The sequence below is a fragment of the Triturus cristatus genome, chromosome 6, assembly GCF_964204655.1.
Source record: "Triturus cristatus chromosome 6, aTriCri1.1, whole genome shotgun sequence".
NCBI lineage: Eukaryota > Metazoa > Chordata > Amphibia > Caudata > Salamandridae > Triturus > Triturus cristatus.
In genome coordinates, this window is record NC_140589.1 from 1,231,909,204 (window position 1) to 1,231,935,516 (window position 26,313).

At 42.0% G+C, this 26,313-nt stretch overlaps 1 protein-coding gene across 2 annotated transcripts in view; it reads left to right on the forward strand.

Moving 5' to 3' along the window:
- TRAPPC3L (trafficking protein particle complex subunit 3L) overlaps positions 1 to 26,313 on the forward strand; it is a 663,369-nt gene that overhangs the window by 585,933 nt on the left and 51,123 nt on the right. The gene's annotated exons all lie outside the window — the stretch shown is intronic.

The window sequence follows — 26,313 nt, forward strand, 5'->3', positions numbered from 1 at the left end:
TGTGGTGGGTTTTGAGAAGGAGAAGTGGACGCAGTGGTGGTCCGTCCAGAGCGGTTCCGTGGTGTGGCTGAAGCAAATGTTGTTTCCTCCAGCGAAGAGGGGATTGATAGTGTGTCCTGCCGTGTGGATGGGGGTGGAGACGAGTTGCTTCAGTCCAATGTTGGTAAGATTCTCTAGGAGGGCAGTGGTGTTGGGCTTGCTGATGTTGTCTTGGTGGGAATTCAGATCTCCAAGCAGTTTGTAGTCTGTGGAGCTGAGGGCATGGGGAGCAATGTAGTCTGCGATGGTGTCGGTGAACGGGGCACAGGGACCGGGCGGTCTGTAGGCGAGGGTTCTGCGAAGTGTCATTCTGGGGTTGGGCTGGATCTGGAAGTTGGTGTGTTCCATGGGGAGTGGGGGGGCGAGGCATCGTCCGATTAGGAGATTGTCAGTCAGAGGGAGCTTTTGTGGACAATGGCGAGGCTTCCCTTGAGGCAGTCTTTCCTCAGGATCTTGTATCGTTCGGGGAAGGCAGTTACGATGTCGTGTGCGGAGCTGGCATTGGTCCAGGTCTCTTTGAGGAAGGCGACGTCAGGCGAGTGAGTGTTGAGGAGGTCTCAAACTTCTACTGAGTGTCTGTGCAGGGAGTGCACGTTGTGGAGGATGCAACACAGGGGTTTGTGAGTGCTGGTGTCTGGTGGGATGGGGATAGGTGTCTGGGTCCGGAGGGGGGGGGGTGAAAGTGCAGCAGCAGTGTCAGCAGGAGGACAGTCCTTGAGAGTTGCTTGGCGTTGAGAGCTAGCAGATGTTGTTGAGTCCAGGGTTGAGTGCATGGAGGGTGCTGGAGTTGTGGCAATAGGGGGTTGGGGGACCAGTGTCCCTGACTCTGGTCGCGGTCAGGTTGTGGACAGGCACAGACAGGCTTGCCTTTGGTGCGCCAGTGGCCGCCATTAAGTAGGGGTCCGGGGGAGGGTTAGCACCTGGGAGGCGGGAACATGCTTGGGGAGAGGCCACGGGGGCAGCATCGGCAAGAAGGAAAGGCAAGAAAAACAGAGGCAAACAGAGAAAGGCAGAATATAAAGGCAAAAACAGCAAAACAGAAAAAGTCCGAAAAGGGCTGACAGAGCGGACCAGTAGAAGAGCAGGCTTTTCCACTGGACCACCAGGGATGAGGCGCAGGCAGGAGCCTGTGGGTGGAGGAGGGCCTCAAACACCTACCTGGGACACCAGAAGGCGCTGGGGGCAATGCCTTAATGACGGAGCTACATGAGGGGAGAGCAGATACCCTGACCAGGAGGGATAACTCCCCACCTGCCCTTTACTGCACACATGTAGCAGATTGGAAAAAAAACATTGTGGGAGCTGGGGGCGAATGACCCTGCAAAACCTCCCCCGCCTTAAAAAAAAAACCACATGTACAAGAGAAAACTTGCAAAAAGGCATTTCACGGTTGAAGATTAGCTGGCAGAAAATGTGCATTGGGGTATCTCCCGCTGGGAGATATCCAGGGACACCAATAACCAATGTCTGCGAGACAATCTCAAAATGGGGCATGTGGGAAATGGTTGAGGGAGGGGAAAGAGAAAATGATTGCAATGCCAGAGAGTAGATGAGAAGGAAAACTAGAAGAGTAGATTAAGTTACAGATAGCAAAGGTTAATAGGAGTAGGAATGATATTTGAACTATCAAGTGCTAGGAGGAACAGCTCTGCAGCATATGCGGGTCACCCCATCCACACTCAACCAATTATTGTTCACCGGGAGTTGTGGGTCATTAATAGAGGTTAATGTCTGCCAAGGCCATAATACATTAAGTGAGAGCACTTATCTAGGGATATCTGAGGGCATTGGTTAGCCCAGGGAAACAATGAAATCACAGTGGTGAGATCTTGGAGCCAAATGGGCGTAATTATTAGTGGGAAGTTTTGAAAAATGTACTATAAAGCGGGCGAGAAACATTATTTTGAATAAATCCACCCTATAGTGAATGTTCAGTGGGAGGGTGCCCGAGCATCGGACATCTGTCTCATTTCATGTTAGTTAAGGTTTTGGTTCACCTGGTGCAGTTGAAATATGAATGCCGAGGTATTTAAAGCATTTACAATGTGACCATTACAACTCAAATGCCTTTACAACACGTCTTTACCACACATATACCTTTACCGCACATGCCATTACAATGAAACTTAAGTATTACCCAGAGATATATCTATCTATATATATATATTCACTGAAAACATAGGTTTCAGAGACGTTATAGTTAGAAATTAGCATTTAAAAAACCTTAGAAATTCACAGAAAAAAACATAGGTTTCAGGGGTGTGATAGTTAGCTGCCCATTTCACTCATACAAAACCATAGAAATTCCTCTGTTATAGTTAGTTCTGCTAACTATAACTCAGGCGCCCGCAATGCACTGCTGATGATGTCACATATTGCATCATTCATGACATGGTCAGTGACATCACTGATGACATCACTAATGACATCTCAAATGACATCACTGATGACATCATCCACTTGACAATCTGATACACCTCATCATACACTAGTATAACCTTTCATCACTCACTGTAAAATACAGAGTACCATATTTGAAACCATTGACCCACCAATACCAGTTACTACATAACCACTCACTGATTCCTAAGTCTACACACACAACTACCCATTCAACAACAGAATCATCTATACATGCAGTCATTAATTAATAGAACACTATCAAATATACTTATACACATATATAGACATTGACACATCAGCAGTCATCTTAGTCGGTTATGCAGTCATCCTACTCACTCATGAAAAAATGTATCGCACTTAAATTTACTCACTTACACAATTATCCAACAACACCTCATTTATTCAAACACGTAGTAACTCATTGTTAATATGTTAAAAAAGCACCATTACAATTATACACTCATTCATATAGTTACTCTCACAATCACCGACTCTCACACATACTTATTTATATACACCAACTCTCACATACAATGCATTTTATTGTTTTACTTTGTTGAAAATGTACAACTAAAACATATATTCGCTCACCAACACACACAAAAATACACTCAGTCACCCAAACAACTGTTTCCACAAGCACTCTTAAACCCATACACCTAGTCAATCAACCATTCACACATCTATTCATAGAGTTACACACACCCCATCCAACAACACACAAACTCAGTGTCCCATACAAATACTCACCCAACTAATCAATAACTAATATACACACACATGTAGTTAGTGACCAACTGATGCAGCATGTTATACAACAACAGAGACAGTGCTGCACACATTCACATAGTTTTGTTACTGATCCATGTATTAAGTGAGACACTTTTAATTACTCACGTCGCTGAAACCTATGTTTTTTTTCCAGTGAATTTCAAAGGTTTTTTAAATGCTAACTTTTAAGTGTCATAGTAGTTACATCTATTTTTTTGTACTGATTTTCTACAGTTTTTAACTGTTTATTTATAAATATTTTATTCATTAAATAACATATTTTTCTGAAAATTGCAACAAAAAATATATTTTTAATTAAAACTGAAATATTGATTAATTTTCTTGTTTTCATTTTTTATTTTAATATATTTAGTTTATTTTCTTAAAAAAAAAAATCCAATTTTTTTCGGAGCCGCGCACTCAAAGTGTACACATCACGGTGGGTGCGCGCATTCTAGCCGCCATTTTAGAAAAGTCATGAAGGATCCGCGTATGGTGTGCGACGGCTGCGTGTTTTTCAGTTTCATCATATACATTTAATATCACGTGATATGCGCGATTGGTATGCGACCAGTCTGCGACTCCTGCTCCCGCGCATTTGCGACACATGCGCATTACGGTACGAGATGTTGGCGCGGTTGTGGGTCCCGCGTGACATCATATACGTGCTGGGGCGCGCTGGGTGCGCAACTCCCGCAAAAAAAAATTATGTTCCAAAATGATATGTATGTGTCTTTAATATACATATCAAGGCAAGAGATTATGTACGATATTCATCAAAATAATATATTTGTACTTATAATAAACTTATATTATTTTTAAATATATTTTCGCGAAGTTGGGTGCGTGCATCGTGAGTGCAGAAAACCAGGTCAGCAGAGCTGCTGTAGAGCCAGAGAACCAGGTCAGCAGAGCTGCTCTAGAGCCTAAGAACTAGGGTAGCAGAGCTGCTCTAGAGCCAGAGAACCAGGTCAGCAGAGCTGCTTTAGAGGGAGAGAACCAGGTCAGCAGAGCTGCTTTAGAGCCAGAGAACTAGGCCAGCAGAGCTGCTTTAGAGCCTGAGAACCAGGTTAGCAGAGCTGCTTTAGAGCCAGAGAACCAGGTCAGCAGAGCTACTCTAGAGCCAGAGAACCAAATCAGCAGAGCTGCTTTAGAGCCATAGAACCAGATCAGCAGAGCTGCTTTAGAGCCAGAGAACCAGGTCAGTAGAGCTGCTCTAGAGCCTAAGAACCAGGTCAACAGAGCTGCACTAGAGCCAGAGAACCAGGTCTGCAGAGCTGCTGCAGAGCCAGAGAAACCAGGTCAGTAGAGCTGCTTTAGAAAGAGAGAACCAGGTCAGCAGAGCTGCTCTAGAGCCAGAGAACCATGTCAGCAGAACTGCTTCAGAGCCATAGAACTGGGTCAGCGGAGCTGCTTTAGAGCCAGAGAACCAGGTCAGCAGAGCTGTTGTAGAGCCAGAGAACTAGATCAGCAGAGCTGCTCTGTAGCAGAAGAACTAGGTCAACAGAGCTGCTCTAGAGCCAGAGAACCAGGTCTGCAGAGCTGCTGCAGAGCCAGAGAAACCAGGTCAGCAGAGCTGCTTTAGAGAGAAAGAACCAGGTCATCAGAGCTGCTTTAGAGCCAGAGAACCAGGTCAGCAGAGCTGCTCTAGCTGACACTGACTGACTGACTGACTGACACTGACTGACACTGATTGACACTGACTGACACTGATTGACTGACACTGACTGACACTGATTGACTGACACTGACTGACTGACACTGACTGACACTGACTGACTACTCTCTACTCTCTCTACTACTCACTCTCTACTACTCGCTCTCAACTACTTACTCTCTACTACTCACTCGCTACTACTCTCTACTACTCACTCTACTACTCTCTACTACACTCTCTACTACACTCTACTACTCTCTCTCTCTACTACTCTCTACTATTCACTCTCTACTACTCCCTCTACTACTCTCTACTACTCACTCTACTACTCTCTACTACTCACTCTACTACTTTCTGCTGCTCTCTACCACTCACTCTCTGCTACTCTACTACTCACTCTCTACTACTCACTACTACTCACTCTCTACTACTCTCTCTACTACTCACTCTCTACTACTATCTACTACCAACTCTACTACTCTCTACCACTCACTCTCTACTACTCTTCTACTCACTCTCTACTACTCTCTACTACTCTCTCTCTACTACTCACTCTCTATTACTCACTCTACTACTCTCTCTCTCTACTACTCACTCTCTACTATTCACTCTCTACTACTCGCTCTCTACTACTCGCTCTCCACTACTCACTCTCCACTACTCGCTCTCTACTACTCTCTACTACTCACTCTCTACTACTCAATCTCTACTACTCTCTCTGCTACTCACTCTCTACTACTCTACTACTCTCTACTACTTGCTCTACTACTCACTCTCTACTACTGTCTACTACTCGCTCTACTACTCACTCTCTACTACTCACTCTACTACTCTCTCCTACTCTCTACCACTCACTCTCTACTACTCACTCTCTACCACTCACTCTCTACTACTCACTCTCTACTACTCCCTACTACTCGCTCTGTACTACTCACTCTCTACTACTCACTCTCTACTACTCTCTACTGCTCACTCTCCACTACTTATTCTCTACTACTCGCTCTCTACTACACTCTACTACTCACTCTACTACTCACTCTACTACTCACTCTTTACTACTCACTCTACTACTCTCTACTACTCACTCTCTACTACTCTACTACTCACTCTCCACTCCTCACTCTCTACTACTCACTCTCTACTACTCTTCTACTCACTCTCTACTACTCTCTACTACTCTCTCTCTACTACTCACTCTCTATTACTCACTCTACTACTCTCTACTACTCTCTCTCTACTACTCTACTACTCACTCTCCACTCCTCACTCTCTACTACTCACTCCCTACTACTCTCTACTACTCACTCTTTACTACTCTACTACTCTCTCTGCTACTCACTCTCTACTACTCTACTACTCCCTCTCTACTACTCTACTACTCTCTACTACTCACTCTCTACTACTCACTCTCTACTACACTCTATACTACTCACTCTCTACTACTCCCTACTACTCACTCTACTACTCTCTACTACTCACTCTCTACTACTCCACTACTCTCTACTAATCACTCTCTACTACTCACTCTGTACTAATCTCTACTACTCACTCTCTACTACTCTCTCTCTACTACTCTCTCTCTACTACTCACTCTCTACTACTCACTCTCTACTACTCTCTACTACTCACTCTCAACTACTCTCTACTAATCACTCTACTACTCACTCTCTACTACTCCACTACTCTCTCTACTTCTCACTCTCTACTACTCTCTCTCTACTGCTCACTCTCTACTGCTCACTCTCTACTACACACTCTCTACTACTTGCTCTCTGCTACTCGCTCTCTACTACTCTCTAGTACTCTCTCTACTACTCACTCTCTACTACACCACTACTCTCTACTACTCACTCTCTACTACTCACTCTCTACTACTCTACTACTCTTTACTACTCTCTCTCTACTACTCACTCTCTACTATTCTCTACTACTCCCTCTCTACTTATCTCTCTCTACTACTCACTCTCTAATACTCTCTACCACTCACTCTCTACTACTCTCTACTACTCACTCTCTACAACTCTCTACTACTCACTCTCTACTACTCTCTACTACTCTCTACTACTCTCTACTACTCTCTACTACTCACTCTACTACTCTCTACTACTCACTATCTGATACTTTACTACTCTCTACTACTCACTCTCTATTACTCACTCTCTACTCTGTACCTCTCTACCTCTCTCTCTACTACTCTCTACCTCTCTACCTCTACCTCTCTACCTCTACACCTCTACCTCTACACCTCTACCTCTCTACCTCTACCTCTCTACCTCTGTACATGCACACATATACACATATATATTTGCATATATATGCATATATATGTATGTGTATATATATACATATATAAACATATCAATATAATCTGCATATCTATATAAATATAAATGCATGCAAACATATACATATACGCATACATATGCATGGTATGTACATGAAAGTTTGAAAAACTCTAATACAAGCAAAGCTAAAAAGCCACCTAATTACAAACCGAATTGCTTTAACTTAAACGAGGGCGAGACCTATTGCATTTTCAATGCTTGTTTACTTTGATTCCATCAAGAAGGCATTCAGATGTGTCACACATTTTCCATAAATTCTGAATGGTAGCACTCTAGTTGCTCATTAGATCACTGTAGTAAAGCTACTGCTCACCAGGGAAGTCTGCTGCTGGTACAGCAATTTAATTCCCTCTGTTCCCTCTAACTCTGATAAATCTTGTTCAGATATTATCCATATGGATTTACCCCCTGCCATATCAAAAATGTCACAGTGGCCCCTCCTTGAAGATGGTGCCTTTCTTGACTGCTTAGCTAGGGTAAAATCAGGTTCTCCTCTTGATCCTTTACCGGCCAGCATGTTGAAACAACTTTCTCCAGATGTTTTAGGAATTTTTAAGGGGCTCCTTAATTCTTCTTTTCGGGAGTCCTTTGTTCCCTCAGACTGGAAACATGCGATGGTAGTTCCTCTGTTAAAAAAGACCAATGCTGATCCATCTGTCCTATCCAACTACCGCCCTATTTCACTTTTGCCTGTGTTTTCTAAAATTCTTGAAAAACACGTTAATTTTCAGCTCACCGCACATATTGAAAATTCAGGTTTTTTACATCCATCCCAATCAGGTTTTAGGACACATTTTTCTACAGAAACCACCTTACTGGGGGTAACTGAAAAACTGCGCTCCTGCCTTGGCCAAGGTGAGACTATGGCACTCATTTTATTAGATCTGAGTGCAGCATTTGACACTGTGTCTCACTCTATTTTGTTAAAATCTCTTCAGTCAGCAGGAGTGGAAGGTTCAGCACTTTTGTGGCTGTCCTCCTTTCTCAGTGATGGCACTTTTCAGGTTTTTTCTTCCGGTTCTTCATCCACTTCTCGTTCATCTGCGTATGGAGTCCCCCAGGGGTCGACCTTGAGCCCTTTGCTCTTTAACATCTATGTGAGACCCCTTGCGACCATCGTCGAGGACGCTGGCCTCTTTTTGTACTCCTACGCCGATGACACACAAATTATTTTTTCTTTATCCTCTTCAAAATAAGTTCCAGTATCCTCTCTGCAGAGCGGATTACGTCAAGTATCAGAGTGGATGAATGCCAATTTTCTGAAATTGAACGGGGATAAAACGGAGGTTGTTATCCTGGGCAAAGATAAACATCTCTGGAGTCCTCTCCATTGGCCCCAGGAAATGGGTCCGTTCCCCCAGCCTGTTGCTCAGGTCCGCAACTTAGGGTTTATTATTGACAATCAATTATCCATGCGGCAACAAGCGGTTAGCACCGCCAGCACCCGTTTCCCTATACTCAGATGGTTACGGAAGATCATCTGGATGCTTCCTGCCTCCACCCAAAGAACTGTGGTCCAGGCCCTTGTCATCTCTCGCCTGGACTACGGTAATGTACTCTATTTGGGAAGCAGTAAGGAACTTCTGAATAAGCTGCAGGTGGTTCAAAATTCGGCGGCGCGCCTTCTCTGCCACGTTCCCAGAAAAGCTTCCATCTCACCTTTTCTTCATAACCTGCACTGGCTTCGCATTGAAAGCCGCATTAAATTTAAGGCCCTATGTCACATTTTCAAATCAAGCAAGGTTCATCTCCGGCATACCTACAGGAACTCATTCGCCCTTATACTCCTCACCGAGCTCTGCGTTCTTCCACTCTGGGTAATTTAGTACTCCCGAGATTCAAATTGACCAGACTGGGTGGGCGTTCCTTTGCTTGTCTTGCACCCAGACTTTGGAACTCCCTCCCCAACCTCATGAAACAGGAATCCTCTTACCTTAAGTTTCGACGAGACCTTAACACCTTGCTTATGGACACACCGGCGCCGGGAAACCCTGTTAGGGTAGCTGCGCGCCTTATAAATTTAATAATAATAATAATAATTCAAAGTGCATGTTTCAGTCTGCATTTCAGAATTTTTTAATGAAATGGAAGAGGATTTGAGAAGTCAAAATGTGCCCTAATCTTTCTTTCTGCAGCACTAATCATAATTTCTATGGCAAAATGAACCCCCTCATTTTGTTCCTTTGCAAATTAAATGTTTTAAGTGTTACCACTTTATTCCAATCAAGGTGGCATCAGGTGTGCCATACTTTTGTCATAAGTAAGACTGTTAGCGCTCTAGTTGTTCTTTAAAACACTCTGGGACATTCTGTCATTGGGCTATAATTGGGCTACATCTCGGTGATATTTGTGCTACATTTGGGCTCTTTTGTCTCTGGTGGCCATCTTGTGAGACTTATTTGTTTTGAAGTTTCCTAATTTCCTCATTTACAACAGTCTCCTCAGTAGGAAATACTTTCAGGTTTTTTACTTTCATTCCATCAAGAAGGCATTCAGATGTGTCACACATTTGCCATAAATTGGTAATGTTAGCACTCTAGTTGCTTATTTGATCACTGTAGTAAGGTACTGCTCACCAGGGAAGTCTGCTGCTGGTATTGAAAGTGCATGTTTCAGTCTGCATGTCAGAATTTTTTAATGAAATAGAAGAGGATTTGAGAAGTCACTCAAAATGTGCCCTAATTTTCTTTTTTCCGCACTAATCATAATTTCTATGGCAAAATGAACCTCCTCATTGCGTTCCTTTTAAATTAAACTACTCACTCTCTACTACTTTCTACTACTCACTCTCTACTACTCTCTACTACTCCTCTCTACTACTCACTCTCTACTACTCACTCTCTACTATTCTCTCCTACTCACTCTACTGCTCTCTACCACTCACTCTCTACTACTCTACTACTCCCTCTCTACTACTCTACTACTCACTCTACTACTCTCTACTACTCACTCTCTACTACTCACTCTCAACTACTCACTCTCAACTACTCACTCTCTACTACTCTCTCTACTACTCACTCTCTACTACTCACTCTACTACTCTCTACCACTCACTCTCTACTACTCTACTACTCACTCTCTACTACTCTCTACTACTCACTCTACTACTCTCTCTCTACTACTCTCTCTCTACTACTCACTCTCTACTACTCACTCTCTACTACTCTACTACTCACTCTCCACTACTCACTCTCTACTACTCGCTCTCCACTAATCTCTAGTACTCTCTCTCTACTACTCTCTACTACTCTATCTGCTACTCACTCTCTACTACTCACTACTACTCTCTCTCTACTACACACTCTCTACTATTTGCTCTCTACTACTCACTCTCTACTACTCCCTACTACTCACTCTCTACTACTTCACTACTCTCTACTACTCACTCTCTACTACTCTCTACTACTCACTCTCTACTACTCTCTACTACTCACTCTCTACTACTCACTCTCTACTACTCACTCTACTACTCACTCTTTACTACTCTCTACTACACTCTACTACTCTCTACTACTCTCTCTCTACTACTCCCTCTCTACTACTCTCTACTACTCACTCTCTACTACTCACTCAACTACTCTCTCTACTACTCACTCTCTACTACTCACTCTACTACTCACTCTACTACTCTCTACTACTCTCTACCACTCACTCACTACTACTCTACTACTCACTCTATACTACTCTCTACTACTCACTCTCTACCACTCACTCTACTACTCTCTACCACTCACTCTCTACCACTCACTCTACTACTCTCTACTACTCGCTCTCTACTACTCTCTACTACTCTCTCTGCTACTCACTCTCTACTACTCTCTACTACTCTCTGCTACTCACTCTCTACTACTCTCTACTACTCTCTGCTACTCACTCTCTACTACTCTACTACTCATTCTCTACTACTCACTCTCTACTACTCTCTACTACTCACTCTCTACTACTCACTCTCTACTACTCTCTCTACTACTCACTCTCTACTACTCTCTCTACTACTCACTCTCCACTACTCTACTACTCTCTACTACTCAGTCTCTACTACTCACTCTCTACTACTCTACTACTCTCTACTACTCACTCTCTACTACTCTCTACTACTCTCTCTCTACTACACACTCTCTACTATTTGCTCTCTACTACTCACTCTACTACTCACTCTCTACTACTCCCTACTACTCACTCTACTACTCACTCTGTATTACTCTCTACTACTCACTCTCTACTACTCCACTACTCTCTACTACTCACTCTCTACTACTCTCTACTACTCACTCTCTACTACTCTCTACTACTCACTCTCTACTACTCACTCTCTACTACTCACTCTCTACTACTCACTCTCTACTACTCTCTCTACTACTCACTCTCCACTACTCTACTACTCTCTACTACTCAGTCTCTACTACTCACTCTCTACTACTCTACTACTCTCTACTACTCACTCTCTACTACTCTCTCTCTACTACACACTCTCTACTATTTGCTCTCTACTACTCACTCTACTACTCACTCTCTACTACTCCCTACTACTCACTCTACTACTCACTCTCTACTACTCTCTACTACTCACTCTCTACTACTCCACTACTCTCTACTACTCACTCTCTACTACTCTCTACTACTCACTCTCTACTACTCTCTACTACTCACTCTCTACTACTCACTCTCTACTACTCTCTCTACTACACTCTACTACTCACTCTACTACTCATTCTCTACTACTCTCTCTCTGCTTCTCAGTCTCCACTACTCACTCTCTAGTACTCTCTACTACTCACTCTCTACTACTCACTCTCTACTACTCTCTACTACTCACTCTCTACTACTCTCTACTACTCACTCTACTACTCACTCTTTACTACTCTCTACTTCTCACTCTCTACTACTCACTCTACTACTCTCTCCTACTCACTCTCTGCTACTCACTCTCTGCTACTCTCTACTACTCTCTCTCTACTCTCTACACTCTATTACTCATCCTCTACTCTCGACCTCTCTACCTCTCTCTCTACTACTCTCTACCTCTCTACCTCTACCTCTCTACCTCTACGTCTCTACCACTACACCTCTACCTCTCTACCTCTCTCTACCTCTCTCTACACGCACACATATGCAAATATATATATGTATTATCTACTGGCGGTCGCCAGTAGATAGTTATAGTTAGGACCGAGTTTCCATAGGAAATCTCAAAATTCTATTTTGAATAACTTTGGCGCCGGTTGACGAATCCTCGCGAAATTTTCAAAACTGATGGGGCGCTCCGCTCAGCTCCTACCCTGAAAGTCTCGGGGTGATTCGTCAAGCGGGGGCTGAGAAAAAGGGGGGGTCCCAAAAAGCGTTTTCCCCATGTATTTTTCCATAGGACCTTTAGTCGCAGCTACAGCCCGAACGGCTGAACAGAATTAGTTGAAATTTGGCAGAGAGGTAGCCATAAGGTCAAGGAAGTGCCTTTCACAGGTCTGGTGTAAATCTGTTCAGTATTTCCTGAGAAAATAGCATTTAAAAGCATATCAATATCTATACGCGCGCAGGGTGCGCGCACTGTGCAAGCCCTGTGCGCGCACCCTGCCGTGCGCGAGCGTAATTCTGATTGGTTGTTAGATGTCAGTAAACATTTGAATCGGTCCAAATCAGGAAGTGTCGGCCGCCATTTTGTCTGTCGCACTGAAAAGGAAAGGTGGAGAACGTGAATAGGGGGCAGAGTAGGGAGTTCTTGAGCCCCTAGCCATTGTCAGGGGGCCACAGTAGGACCACGAAGGGCAAAAAAAAAAGATTTTTATTTTTTTTAAAAACATCGCGAGGTGTGCGCTCTCTGCGCGCACCCGAAAAAAAACATTGAAAAAAATAGAAATAAAAATCAAGTTTAAGTGTTTAGATATTAGGTGGCTCTAAAAAGAGCCCTTGTGTTTATTGAGTGTTTTTCGGTACCTACAAGTAAGTACTGATGCAGAGTCTAAAGTCCAAGAGGAAGACTCTGTTCCCTTCATCATTGAAATGTACACCGTCTCCTCTATAAATGTCTTGCATGTTGTAACACAAGTTGTTGTGGTATATAGAACCCATACCATAGTCTCTGAGGAAAGCAGAAACAGACTTATTGACGTGCTTTCTTGCTTTGTCAATCTGCGGACAAAATTGGTTGGACCAGTTCCACTTTTGCCTTTGGCATATATTAGAATATACATAGGCAGTTTGTGGAAAAAGTGACATCAATTGCAGAAAGGTGTCCTTAATAAGCATTTCCAGATCTACCCCAGTTAAAGTGCCTAGGTCATTTCCACCACAGTGCACAATAATAAGGTTAAGCTGTGGGAGATGTAGAAAGGTTTTCACCAAAGGCATTAATTGGTGCCACTTTAATCCTCTCTGACCAATCCATTTAATGTCTACATTTGGCAAAGCAAGGTCTTTTACAATACCTCTTTTTTCTGCAAATTTTTCACTCCAGAAGACATAGCTATGACCTACAATCCACACTGTGAACATCTTTCAAGGAGAACATGATGCACTCAGGAGGTGTCTTTCAGTAGAATGGCAATATGAAAAGAAAGACAGTTGAAAAATGGAGGCATACATACTTTTTTTTTATAAAAAAGAACTCATTGGCTGATTCAAACCATTTTACAGTTAAAACTAGGCTGTATGTTTACATTTTTAAAAGCATGTTTTGGATTGGTACAGAAAAATGTTCCCACTGAACATTACTTTGGATTTGCTGTTAGGTTTGAAAAGTTAAGCACTCTTGCTCTTTGGATTTGAAACATTGTGTGCTGAACTTCTGACCTCTCTGCTCACACCAGTGTTCCATGACCTGTTGCTATGGTAGCAGGCAGAAGTCATGTTGGGGGAAGGGATGATTTGGAAAGGGGTTGAAAGTTGCAACCAATAGAAATGTGTGATTCCATTTGAAAAAATGTGGGAAGGACTGTGATTTTACATTAACATGTATATGTGTGAAAAAAGAGAGGGACACATTGCCATTTACTGGTTGTGGTGAGAGGAGAGAAGTGTACAGCTCTGAGATTCTGGCTCTGATAATCTGCTGTTTGAGTGCCACATTTCTTTCTCAACTAACTAATTTTAAAGGTGAGTTATGAGTTTGAGAGGGGATGTATGTGGTGATTTTTTATATAAATATTAGAATTGTCATTCTTCTTTTAAAGTTGTGTTTTACATTTTGTGTTTTAGGAGATATTTAACTGTCTTGAACTTGTAAGATATTATGGAGTATGTCTTCACTGTAAGTTAAGGTGTAGTGGTATCACTGAGGAATACTGTTTTGTGCCTAGAATCACATCATGAGTCTGTCTGCACACAGGATTTGTTGTCAGAGATTTAATTTGTGTTGCTCTTGTTCTGTTAGCCTTGCACTCGCAGAAAAGGGGCAGTTTGTTTTCTTAAAGTGTGATGGTTAGCATTCAGCAGAAATCAGTTACTCACAAATGAGAGGCAAATGCAAACACATTTGAAAATAGCATGGTACATTTTCCTACCACTTTAAAAGTTGTGTTTTACATTTTATGTTAAGGAAGATATTTAAGTGCCTTGAACATGTTAGATATTATGGAGTATGTCTTCACTATAAGTTAAGGTGTACTGGTATCACCCAGGAATACTGTTTTCTGCCTAGAATCACACCATGAGACAGTGTGCACACAGGAATTGTTATCAGAGATTTAATTTGTGTTGGTCTTGCTCTATTATCCTTGCACTCGCAGGAAAGGGGCAGCTTGTTTTTTGTAACACATGGTCATGGTCTCAAGGAGCTGTTAGGACATGTGCTCTTTTCTGCTTGTCTAAAATATAAGAAAAATGTGTCAGGCTGTCACAGTAATTATCACTTACTCCACCACAGTACTAAATGTGCTTTCAAATTGCCAAAGAAAATATCGCTTTCTGCCTAAAATCACACCATGAGTCTGTGTGCACACAGGAATTGTTGTCAGAGATTTAATTTGTGTTGCTGTTGTTTTGTAAAACTTGCACTTTCAGGAAAGGGCCAGCTTGTTTTCTTCAAATGTGTTGGTTAGCACTCAGCAGAAATCACTATCTCAAAAATGAGAGGCAAATGCTAACACATTTCAAATCAACAAGGTAGATTTTCCTTCCAATCTTGTAATGGGTGAGGTAGTTCCTACATGTTCAAAACTCCAATTAACCCTTCCCACACATGTACTCTTACACACATATCTGCAGTGTTCATGCAGTTGTGCAAGTCTCCATGCAGATCTCTCTTGCAACTGACAATACACAGTCTCCAGAAACACACTTTTTGCACGCACGCACGCAGCTTCTTGTACACTCCCGTGCATACTACTCAGCTGTATGTGGTGTTTCAGATAGCAGTGTGTAACGCAAACAGATTCAATGTCACCAAGGCTCATTTCCTTTGCTCTAGTCTAATCACTCACCCTGTAACACATGGTCATGGTCTCAAATAGCTGTAAGGACATGTGCTCTTTTCTGCTTCTCTAAAATATAAGAAAAATGTGTCAGGCTGTCACAGTAATTATCACTTGCTCCTCCACAGTAGTAAATGTGCTTTCAAATTGCCCATCAAATATCGTTTTCTGCCTAGAATCACACCATGAGTCTGTGTGCACACAGGAATTGTTGTCAGAGATTTAATTCATGTTTCTTTTGTTTTGTAAGACTTGGACTCGTAGGAAAGGGTCAGCTCATGTGATAGGATTTGAAAAGCTCAAAAAAAATTGTAATGAATTAAAATTACATAAAGGTATTTTTTTTTTTGTTTCTTGCAGGTATTGCTGAGCAACAGTGAAAAAGTTTAAAGATGCCTATAAAGTCAAGAAAGAGAAAAGAAAAGCAACAACAACAACTATATTTGAAGACAACTGGTAAAAAAAAAATAGGAGGAGAAGCTCGTGTTGGAAAACAGAAAAAGTCTTCTGGTAAGCAGACTAAAGAATTTTTAAAAAATATCTTTAAAAAAAATGATCGAAAGATAAATTCAAACAGTGTTTCAAGTACAAAACAACAACAGAGTCAACAGCAAAAACAACATGCTAATGTAGACTCAGAAGTAAGAAAGAGTGACTTAACACGAAAAATAGATTTTAAAAACATTCGTAGAAAAATGTTTCAGAGAAGAGTGATGTTAAATTTGCTAAAGGATGTGTAAAAATATAAGAAGAAAACCAAATTTTATAAGAAAAAGAAATTTATTGAAAGTATTGTTACGAAGGCTTTAGAAATAAAAAAAAACTATTCATTTTAATTTTGAACAGGATGCGTAGATTAGATAAATTAGTCAATGCAATGAAGTCACAAAGCAAAAGGAAAAGAGAAGTGAAAAAAAATACCTTTTGTAAAGTGTTCTTAGGAGAATGGAAGCATAGTTCAAGTACTGAACCATTTTTTAATGAAGAGAGTTATCTTCAAAGTAATAGTTTGTTGCATGCAGTTGACACCAATGGTAGAGCATATGAAGTTAAGGATGGTTGTGTAATGGAAAAGGAGAAAATGGTTCCAAGAAATGAGGAAGAAGTGATGGCTGATGAGGTTATGGGGAGACGTCCTAAAGCCCCAGTGTACACTTGGAATTGTAGTAGTATTTGTACTGTGCATCAGGAATCTATTGATAAATTACGTGACTTTCTAAGAGAATATAGTAAAAAGAGTGTTAAACAGAAGATTAAGGTGCTTCAAAGACTAGATCCATGCAGAGTGAGAGAGAATACTGGTTTGCAAGGACATTCTCTGGCTTGTCTATCTAGGAAAGTGTGTCAAAGTGTTTTTCACCATTTTAGGATGCTGGCTGTTCATCATACTGAAATGAGAAAGTTTGTGAGAACATTGTATTTTGCTAAAAGTCCAGCACTAAAGTTAAATGAGTTGAATAATGCTCTGTTCCGTGGATCTGTATCAGATGTAGTGAAGGTTACTGATGAGATTCAGTTTTGTTACTTTGGCCCAGAACAAGAAAGTGCAAATGACACAGTTATTGATGAAAATGTGGAAGAGAATGTAGAACTTACTGTTAGTAAAAAATTTTAAGATGAAATGACAAAATTTACTATCATCTCTAATGAAAGACCAAATATGACTTGTATTTGTTGCCGGAGAAGCCATTATAAAATTCAAACAAGGAATGTTGATCTGTATAAAAAAAGTGAAAATGAAGATAATTATAAGTGGAAAGATTTTGCAACATATATATTTCTGGAAAATTGTTTTGAATTGGGTGAAGATCAGCGTATTTGTAAATACTGTTATAACAAGTTAGAAGAAAATAGAATGCCAGCAAGAGCTGTACATAATAAATTAGAATTGGTTGATATTCCTCCAGAACTTTCTGATTTAAAAACGTATGAGTCTATACTCATTCAATGTGTCCATCCGTTTCAGACCATAGTGCGTATGGAGCCAAAAACAGATAAATTACCTCCTTCGGATTTACAAAGAGGTTTAAAAGGAAGAGTTGTCTATTTGCCATTGGATTTGAAAAAAAATATGGAAACAATTGATGCAGATACTTTGGAAACTGAACCATTAGTTATTCTGGTTAATGGTGTACCTACAAAGAATAAGAAAATTTGGCAGGAGCTGGTGGATGTACGAAAAGTACAAAAAGCAAATTTGTATTTGAAAAAAAATAATAAATGGTATGAAGCCATTTATATGGATGAAGATGAAGAAGAAATACTAGAAGACACAGGAATACCAACTGGGCAAATTGAAAAAGTGGATAAGTCAAAAGAAGAAGAAATTTATGAACATTTCAGCATACATCCTCTTCATTCTAAAGAAGTTATGGGAAACGCTATTGATCTGTTTCAGATGAAGAAAGCAAAAGGAACTCCTGTGAGTGTATGGGAGGAGAGCTTGAAAACTCGTTGATTTCCCCAACTGTTTCCTACAGGAGAAGGTGGACGATATGATGAAAGTCCAGTACAGATTCCTGCTTCGGAGTATCGGACTACAAGATTATATGCAGAAGATCCCAGATTTCGTCAAAGTATTCCTTATTTGTTCCATCTTTTATTTGAAAGTGACTTGTCTGCACTATCTTATGCAGTAAATCACATTTTGAAAACTGGAGTACATCTACATAATGTGTCAGCAAAGGACTTTATCAACAAAGTGCAACAGCGAGATGATCATTTGGAATCTCAATTGATCAATTTGATGGCTTGTCAGCGTGAGACTAAGGAATATTGGTACCGACGCCATGGAGAATTGAAGTGTATGTTACGGAATTTAGGAACTCCTACATGGTTCCTTACCCTAAGCCAGAGGTCTTCAAACTTTTGGATGCCGAGACCCCCCTGTCAACATTTTGAGGCGCAAGGACCCCCTCCTGACAAAAATGTCTAAACCTGTTGACTAAATTGCGTGGGATGAAAATGTAAATGAGGTTATGTGATGCCGCGTATTTTGGGATAGCATTGCTTCATTAGTTTGATATTTGTTACACACGTAACGCTGAGGAAAGATTTCACCCAATCAGTACCCATTTATAACCAAAATACAGCAATTATCATCAGAAAGATTTCAAGTCAACCTTTGTTAAGGGCCTTCTACTCTGCAGCAATACGTGCTGCCACATTAGAAGCATACCTGGCCCTGACCGGGAGAAGCAGGGGTCCCTTAAAACCCTGGCGGTTTTGTGTAGAGTTAAGCCGTTTACCCATGCAGCTTTCCTCTCACCCCCTCCCTTCCATCCCTCTCTCCTCTCCTAACCCCGGATCCCTCTCTCACTTTGCAGGTCATTTTCTTTTACCCCTTTTTACAACTTCTGAACTCTCCCCATTCAACCTCTCACTTCACCTTTAATAACCTCTTGCCATTCTGTCCTTTCACTGCCCTCATCTCTAACAGTCTCTCACATTTATCTCATGGCCTCTCTGGCCCTGTCACCTCCCGTGCCCCTCAGCACTTCTCATTCACCTCGTCTCTTCATTCAAATTTTTGTCTATTTGTATCTTACACCTCTCCAGTCCCCCCATTCCTCTTTCATATCTCCCCTTTGTTCTAACAGAAGCCCTCACCTTTGGATCACACTCACTTCTTGCGTGTCCACACTTCTCTTCGGCAATTCACATTTCTCCTCATCCCTGACCTCTTCAATGAAATTCTCTCACTCCCTTGCTGTCCTCTCTCATTTTGGGTGCGGATGCAAGTTCAGAATGGGATGAATGAATGTATGATTACTGATGGGCTTGTTTGAGTGAGTTGCATATTGAGTAGTGAGGGGGACAGGTGAGTGAAGTGTCACATGAGTGCAGGATGAGTAGTGTACTCGTGTGAATGCAGGTTGAGGTATAGTGTGAGCAGGACAAGTGCATTTTGAGTGCAGAGTGATCGCTGTGAGTGCAAGGTGAGCGGGTGAATGGTGCAAGTGCATGGTGATCAGTGTGAGTGCATTGTGATCACTGTGAGTGCAAGGTGAGCGTGACAATAAAGGGCGAGAATGAGGAATGAGTTGTCTGAATGCAGGGTGCATTCCCAGACCCATGAAGTAACTCAGCATGTTATTGACGGGGCGTAGACTTTAAGATCCAAGTTAAACTATTGCGGCATTAATCGGGGATCGAGGGTGAAGGAAATAAATAATGTGCTGATCCTGCAACAAACTTCCAGTCCTATGGTTAGGGTTACCAGCAGACTATTTTGATGGCCCAGTCGGTACAAAAAAAAGCAGTCACCTAAAGCGGTATTTTCAGCGCTTATCTGTGCATACTTCCCAGGGCCGGCTTTAGTGCTGGTGGTGCCCTATGCGACAATGTTTGTTGGTGCCCCCCCAATGACCACCCCCACCACGGATTCTTTCACTAGCACCCTTTAACAGTGACCAAGTCTCCATAACCCCACACTCTCAGATGCATTGAATTAGTTATATAGTGCCACTCATACCAGTGTAGGGTGTCCGAGCACTTTGCATCACACACACATTACACAGAGACAATCAATCATAAGTGTGTAAATCAGTGTATAGGAAATGTTACATAAGCCAAAGGACTAAAAGTATAGGAGTCACATGTCATCCATACTGGTAGGCAGTATAGTTCAAGAGTGCTTGGTGTGGAGAAGCACAAACTCAGAGTCAAAAAAAGAAACAGCATAGTTGGGAGTTTCCTTTAATAATAAGAATTGATTTCTAGCCAAATTAACCCTTTTTGCAACATTAATCAATGTTCTAATAATGTATACTTTGCGGTGTGTATGCAGTTCTAGGATGAAAATTGCAAGTAACAAAAGGATGTCTCTTTTGAAAGCAGTAACCTGCTGATCTCTTCACATCATACGCACTCTAATCTACTTGGTACTCGTTCTTTGCAGCAGGCATATTAACCCACTGCACTAACTACACCTAAGTCAAAACCTCAACTATACAAAATTCTGATCTCTCTCCAGGAAGATAATTAATCACACGAGTTATCTTGACATTTATGTGAGGCCTTGCAATTGGCATGGAAAGAAACGCTGCAGCAGGTGCTTCAAAAGCACAATAAACTTTCACACACGGCGCCCCCAGGAAGCCAACTTTGTATTCCTTTCCATGAAATGCATTCTCACACTACGGCAGTGAATGTAAAATCCAAATGTAAGGAATAGGCACAGTGGGGACCCAGGGGGTACTGGAACCAGCAAAAAAACCTAAGCCTCTGTAACCAGTTTACAAAGGCATGTTAAAATGCAAATGGTCTTTAAAGACCTGTGAAAAAAACACGGGGTGCCGGAGATAGGAATCCAGACCCAGCTGAGCCCCCAGCAGCTCAAGTTTCACTGAAGCAGCCCGGGCTGAGACACAGGACGGGGGAAGTGTGGGGGGGGGGCTGAAGCCCTTGGGCCTGGGCAGAAGTGTGACTGGGAAGGCGCGACCCCCTTTGCATCACTCCACGGCCCCCCTGGGGGTCGTGCCCCACAGTTTGAAGACCCCTGCCCTAAGCTGTGCTGTGTACGCTTGGGATGATCTTCTAGATTTTCTTCGAGAGGCAAATTCAAACATTAAAAACATACAATACAAGACAGCAGGAGAATTGTGCTCATTGGATCCGGTTAATGTTTGCAGATATTTTAATCATAGATTTGAGGCTATGATGTCCTTCATCTGCAATAAAAAGTTATGGATTTCTTTTGGAGAAAAGAGTACCAAGCAAGAGGTGCTCCTCACATTCATATGCTGTTGTGGATCAAGGATGCCCCAAAATTTGGAACAGATGCTGATGAAGCAGTTTTATCTTTCATTGAAGGATATGCAACATGTGCTATACCTAAAAGCACAGAAAATAAAAACTTAAAAGAGAAAGTTTTACGTTTCCAAAGTCATCGGTGTGGAAAATACTGTCGGTGAAAGTACAAGAGTAAAGATAAATTCTACACAAAATGTCGATTTGGATTTCCACGACCTGTTCTTTCAAAATGAAGAGTAGACAGTTTTATGTCAGCTGTGCGACATACTATTACAAGAAAATCGCCTAAGAATACCTACAACCTAAGAAGAAAAGAAGAGTCAAAATATATAAATGACTACAACCCAGTCATTTTATCAATGTGGAATGCTAACATGGATATACAGTATGTGGCTGACAATTCTATTGCTGTTGCTCGGTATGTCACATCTTACATCACTAAATCTGAGAAAACGGAATTGAAGGAAATGTGGGAAGAGATTTCTCACGAGAAGACTGTCAGTAAGAAGCTATACAGTTTCAGTTTAAAGATGTTATCGCATCGAGAAATTGGATCCTACGAATGCTCAGATAGGTTATCATCTGCAAGTCTGTGCTCGAAATCTAGAAGAATAATTTGGGTAAGTTTAGGCCTTGCAGGAATGCGAAATCGGGTACTGAAATCTTTTCGAGAAATTGAATATTTAGTAGAGTTCGAACCAGAAAGTACAGACATTTTAAGAACAAACATGTTGGACACATATTACCCACAAAGAAGTCATCACCTTGAGAACATGTGTCTCTATGAAGTGCTGCAGAACTTCATTTTTAAACGGAATGCCACAGAAGATATCAACAATGGAAAATATAAAGTCAGTGGTGAGGAAGGATGTTTGGTGAAGCAAACAAAAGGAAGTTTGATAAATCACCGGAAGCTGAGTTGCGACTCTCCTGACAAAAAGGAATTTTACTTCATGGCACTTTTGCAGCTGTTTAAACCATGGCGTTCAGAGGACGAACTACTTGGAGAATTCCAGAGTTATGAAGATTCCTTCAATGCTAGGAAAGACAGCATAGAATGCAGTACTTTCACAACTTATGTTCAAATGCTAAATGAAGAAATTGAACAAGAAGCAACTATTGCAGCTAAAGTAGCTAGAGACAGTTCTGAAGACAGTCAAAGTTCTGGGACATTCAGTCAAGATCCTCTAGGACAAGCAATCGTAGAAAATGAAGCAGCAATAGCCATGAATGAAGTGGAAACAGCTATGAATCAAGCTCAGGAAGATTTAGTAGACTTAACATATTTGGAGCAGCAACTGAATGAAGAACAAAAACAAATTTATGAAGAAGTCAGGAAAAAAATTGATCACGGATTACTACATGAAAATAAAGAGTGCTCATGCACATCTTTTGAACCAATGAGAATGTATGTAAGTGGACAAGCAGGAACTGGAAAAAGTTTCTTAATTAATGTAATTAGAAGCTACCTACAGAAGAAAATGGATTCCATTTTGTCTTGTGTTGTTACTGCTTCAACTGGGTTAGCAGCGTATAACATAAAAGGAGTTACCTTACATCGTTTGCTAATGTTACCAGTAGAGCATGAGAACAAAATCCAGTACCACAAACTAGCAGGAGAAGCATGCTTGGAAGTTTCAAGAGTATTGAAGAAAATGAAAGTACTCATTATTGATGAGGTAAGCATGGTATCAAACTTAATGCTTGCCTTTGTGCATTTAAGAATGCAGCAAATTCTGAAGACAGACTATGACGTGTTATTTGGAGGAAAACACGTCATAGTTTTTGGGGATCTTTTGCAACTTACTCCAGTTAAAGGACAACCGGTATTCCATACACTTACACATGAAGACACAAAAAAGTTGTTAGGAAGTATATAGGCAATGTAAATATTTGGACATATTTTGAGTATAAGGAACTCATTACCAATATGAGGCAAGCCAATGATGAGGACTATGCAAGTATTCTGAAAGATATACGAATTGGACTACTCACAGAACATGGCAGAAAAGTATTACAGAGTCGATTGCTGAGTAATTTGTTTACAACAGAAGAAATAGTTCCAGAGAAAATATACAAGAAAATTGCTGAAAAAAATATTGTAATCTGCTTAATGCCAACACTACATGAATGCTCTGTATTCAATCAAGAACTTTTGAAATTGGAAAATGAAGAGATCATAAAACTGGAAGCTGGGGATAAAATTCAACATGAACGAATAACTATTATATTGACAGGCAAATTGGCTACTAAATTGGATTCTCTGGAGAAAAACATTTCAAAAACAGCTGGTTTGGAAAAGAATCTTTATGTGTGTATGAACTGTAGAGTAATTTTAAGACGTAATTTGGATGTAGAAAAAGGTTTAGTGAATTGAGCTATGGGTAAAGTTGTGGGTTTTGTAAAGTACCAGAAAAAAGATGGAATTGAATTCTTAAAAATAAAATTTGATCAGATTGAAGAGGTTAAAGTCATTAGTCGTTGTTCAGTTCGTTTTTTGCTAATGAAAGACTTATATGTACGTAGGAAGCAGTTTCCGATTTCTCTAGCATATGCTGTAACTATTCACAAGTCTCAAGGATTAACTGTTGATAGTGCTTTTGTAAACATTGGATCTACTGTGTTTAAAGAAGGTATGGCATATGTTGCTTTGTCACGCGTGAAAAAATTATCTGGTTTATTCATGATAGACTTTGATGACTCAAAAGTAAGTGCTGATGCAAACTGTGTAAAGGAGTATAATAGATTAAGAAGAAGCTATGCTCCTCATTTAGGTCAGTATCCTGTGTTTGAAAAACGTGTTGTTTGTCGGAAAAGGAGATTTGAGAATATCTGTAATGAGGATGTACAGAAGAGAAAACAAAAAGACAGTGATGTGACTGCAAACAAAAAGAAAAAGGACAGTGTGGAAGAGGTTGTTGGTTGTCATTTTGAAAATAGCTCTGGTGTCAACTGCTACGCAAATGTAGTGCTGAATGTTGTATTTTATCTTGAACGTTTGCAAGAGCAGATAATACTAAATCATGAAAAAAGATTCTGTTCTTTGCTGAGTCTCCTTTATGAGAAGCTGAGTAATGATAAAAATAAAATAGAAAGTGCTTCTGATGTTAGAAATCTTTTAGATTAATGTTCTCGATGTACACAGTTTACACAAAATGTCCAGCAAGATGCACAGGAATTCTTGACCGTTTGTTTCGCTTGGGACCAGAGAACTGTCTTCGCTGCTGTCTTGGACCACCAGAACTGGGATTTTACCTGCTTCCAACGCTGCTCCTCGCCGGACCCGCTGCGCGGCTCCCGCTTCGTTCTTCCCTCTTGCGGTGACTCTGCGTGCTGTGAGGACCTCTGGGGCATCATTGCTGTTGTTGGTGTGTGTGTGGGGAACTCCAGGGCTGCGAGCTGACCTGCAGGGACTCAAAGTACCAGTAGTCCCTGCGTGAGGTCGAGACCCGCAACACCTGGGTCGCTCTCCCTGCCTGCCCCACCCTTTCCTCAGCAAATAAGTTCCTGCAGCTGTGTAGCACCATTGGGACCGTTTGTTTTGCTTGGGACCAGAGAACTGTCTTCGCTGCTGTCTTGGACCACCAGAACTGGGATTTTACCTGCTTCCAACGCTGCTCCTCGCCGGACCCGCTGCGCGGGACCCGCTTCGTTCTTTCCTCTTGCGGTGACTCTGCGTGATGTGAGGACCTCTGGGGCATCATTGCTGTTGTTGGTGTGTGTGTGGGGAACTCCAGGGCTGCGAGCTGACCTGCAGGGACTCAAAGTACCAGGAGTCCCTGCGTGAGGTCGAGGCCCGCAACACCTGGGTCGCTCTCCCTGCCTGCCCCACCCCTTCCTCAGCAAATAAGTTCCTGCAGCTGTGTAGCACCATTGGGACCGTTTGTTTCGCTTGGGACCAGAGAACTGTCTTCGCTGCTGTCTTGGACCACCAGAACTGGGATTTTACCTGCTTCCAACGCTGCTCCTCGCCGGACCCGCTGCGCGGGTCCCGCTTCGTTCTTCCCTCTTGCGGTGACTCTGCGTGCTGTGAGGACCTCTGGGGCATCATTGCTGTTGTTGGTGTGTGTGTGGGGAACTCCAGGGCTGCGAGCTGACCTGCAGGAACTCAAAGTACCAGGAGTCCCTGCGTGAGGTCGAGACCCGCAACACCTGGGTCACTCTCCCTGCCTGCCCCGCCCCTTCCTCACCACTTACCTTATTACTGGTCTATGTTCCCGCTGCGCGGGAGCGCGTGGGAGCGCCCGGGGCGAAGCCCGGGCAAAGGGCGGGCCGTCTGAGGCCGTCAGAGGCTGAGGGAGGCTGGGCTGGGCCGTGTCTCTTTCGCCCGAGCAGGATTGTTTGTTGGTGGTCATTACAGCTGTCAGGGAGTATCATGGCTTCAAGTCCCACTGTTGGTATATCACTGTTAGCAGGGGGACTGAACCAAGGGACCCTAGATGGTTATTTTACTAGGACTTTACTAGAAGCTGATAGGGAGCAAGCACTGGTTGAGCGACGAATCGAGCGTCGTCGCTCGATTGAATCCATGAAGGGTAGACGCCCATCTTTAGACCCCCTACAATTGATTGTTTCACCTCCTCTGAGTATCCTTAGCTTATCCGAAGGCCCTGATGCGTCTCAATTAGACAGCACTCCCGTACTCTTTCGCGAAAAATCTCCTGCACCTGACATAACTGCTCCTTTGTCTCTTATTCCTGTACTCCCTGTTAGAGGCCCAACTACAGTGGTGGAGATTCATCCTGAGCCACGTCCTATAGTTGTAGGGACCGCACATGTGAATAGAGCTAGGAAAAAAGCGACTTCTAAGGTGCTGGGGCCCCCTCTTAGTAAAAGGAGAAAGAGGGGGGGTGAGCAACCTAAAGCCAAAATTAGTCACTCAGACTTTGGTAAACCGTCTAAATCTCTTGTATTGTCCTTAGATAAGCCAGCAACCACA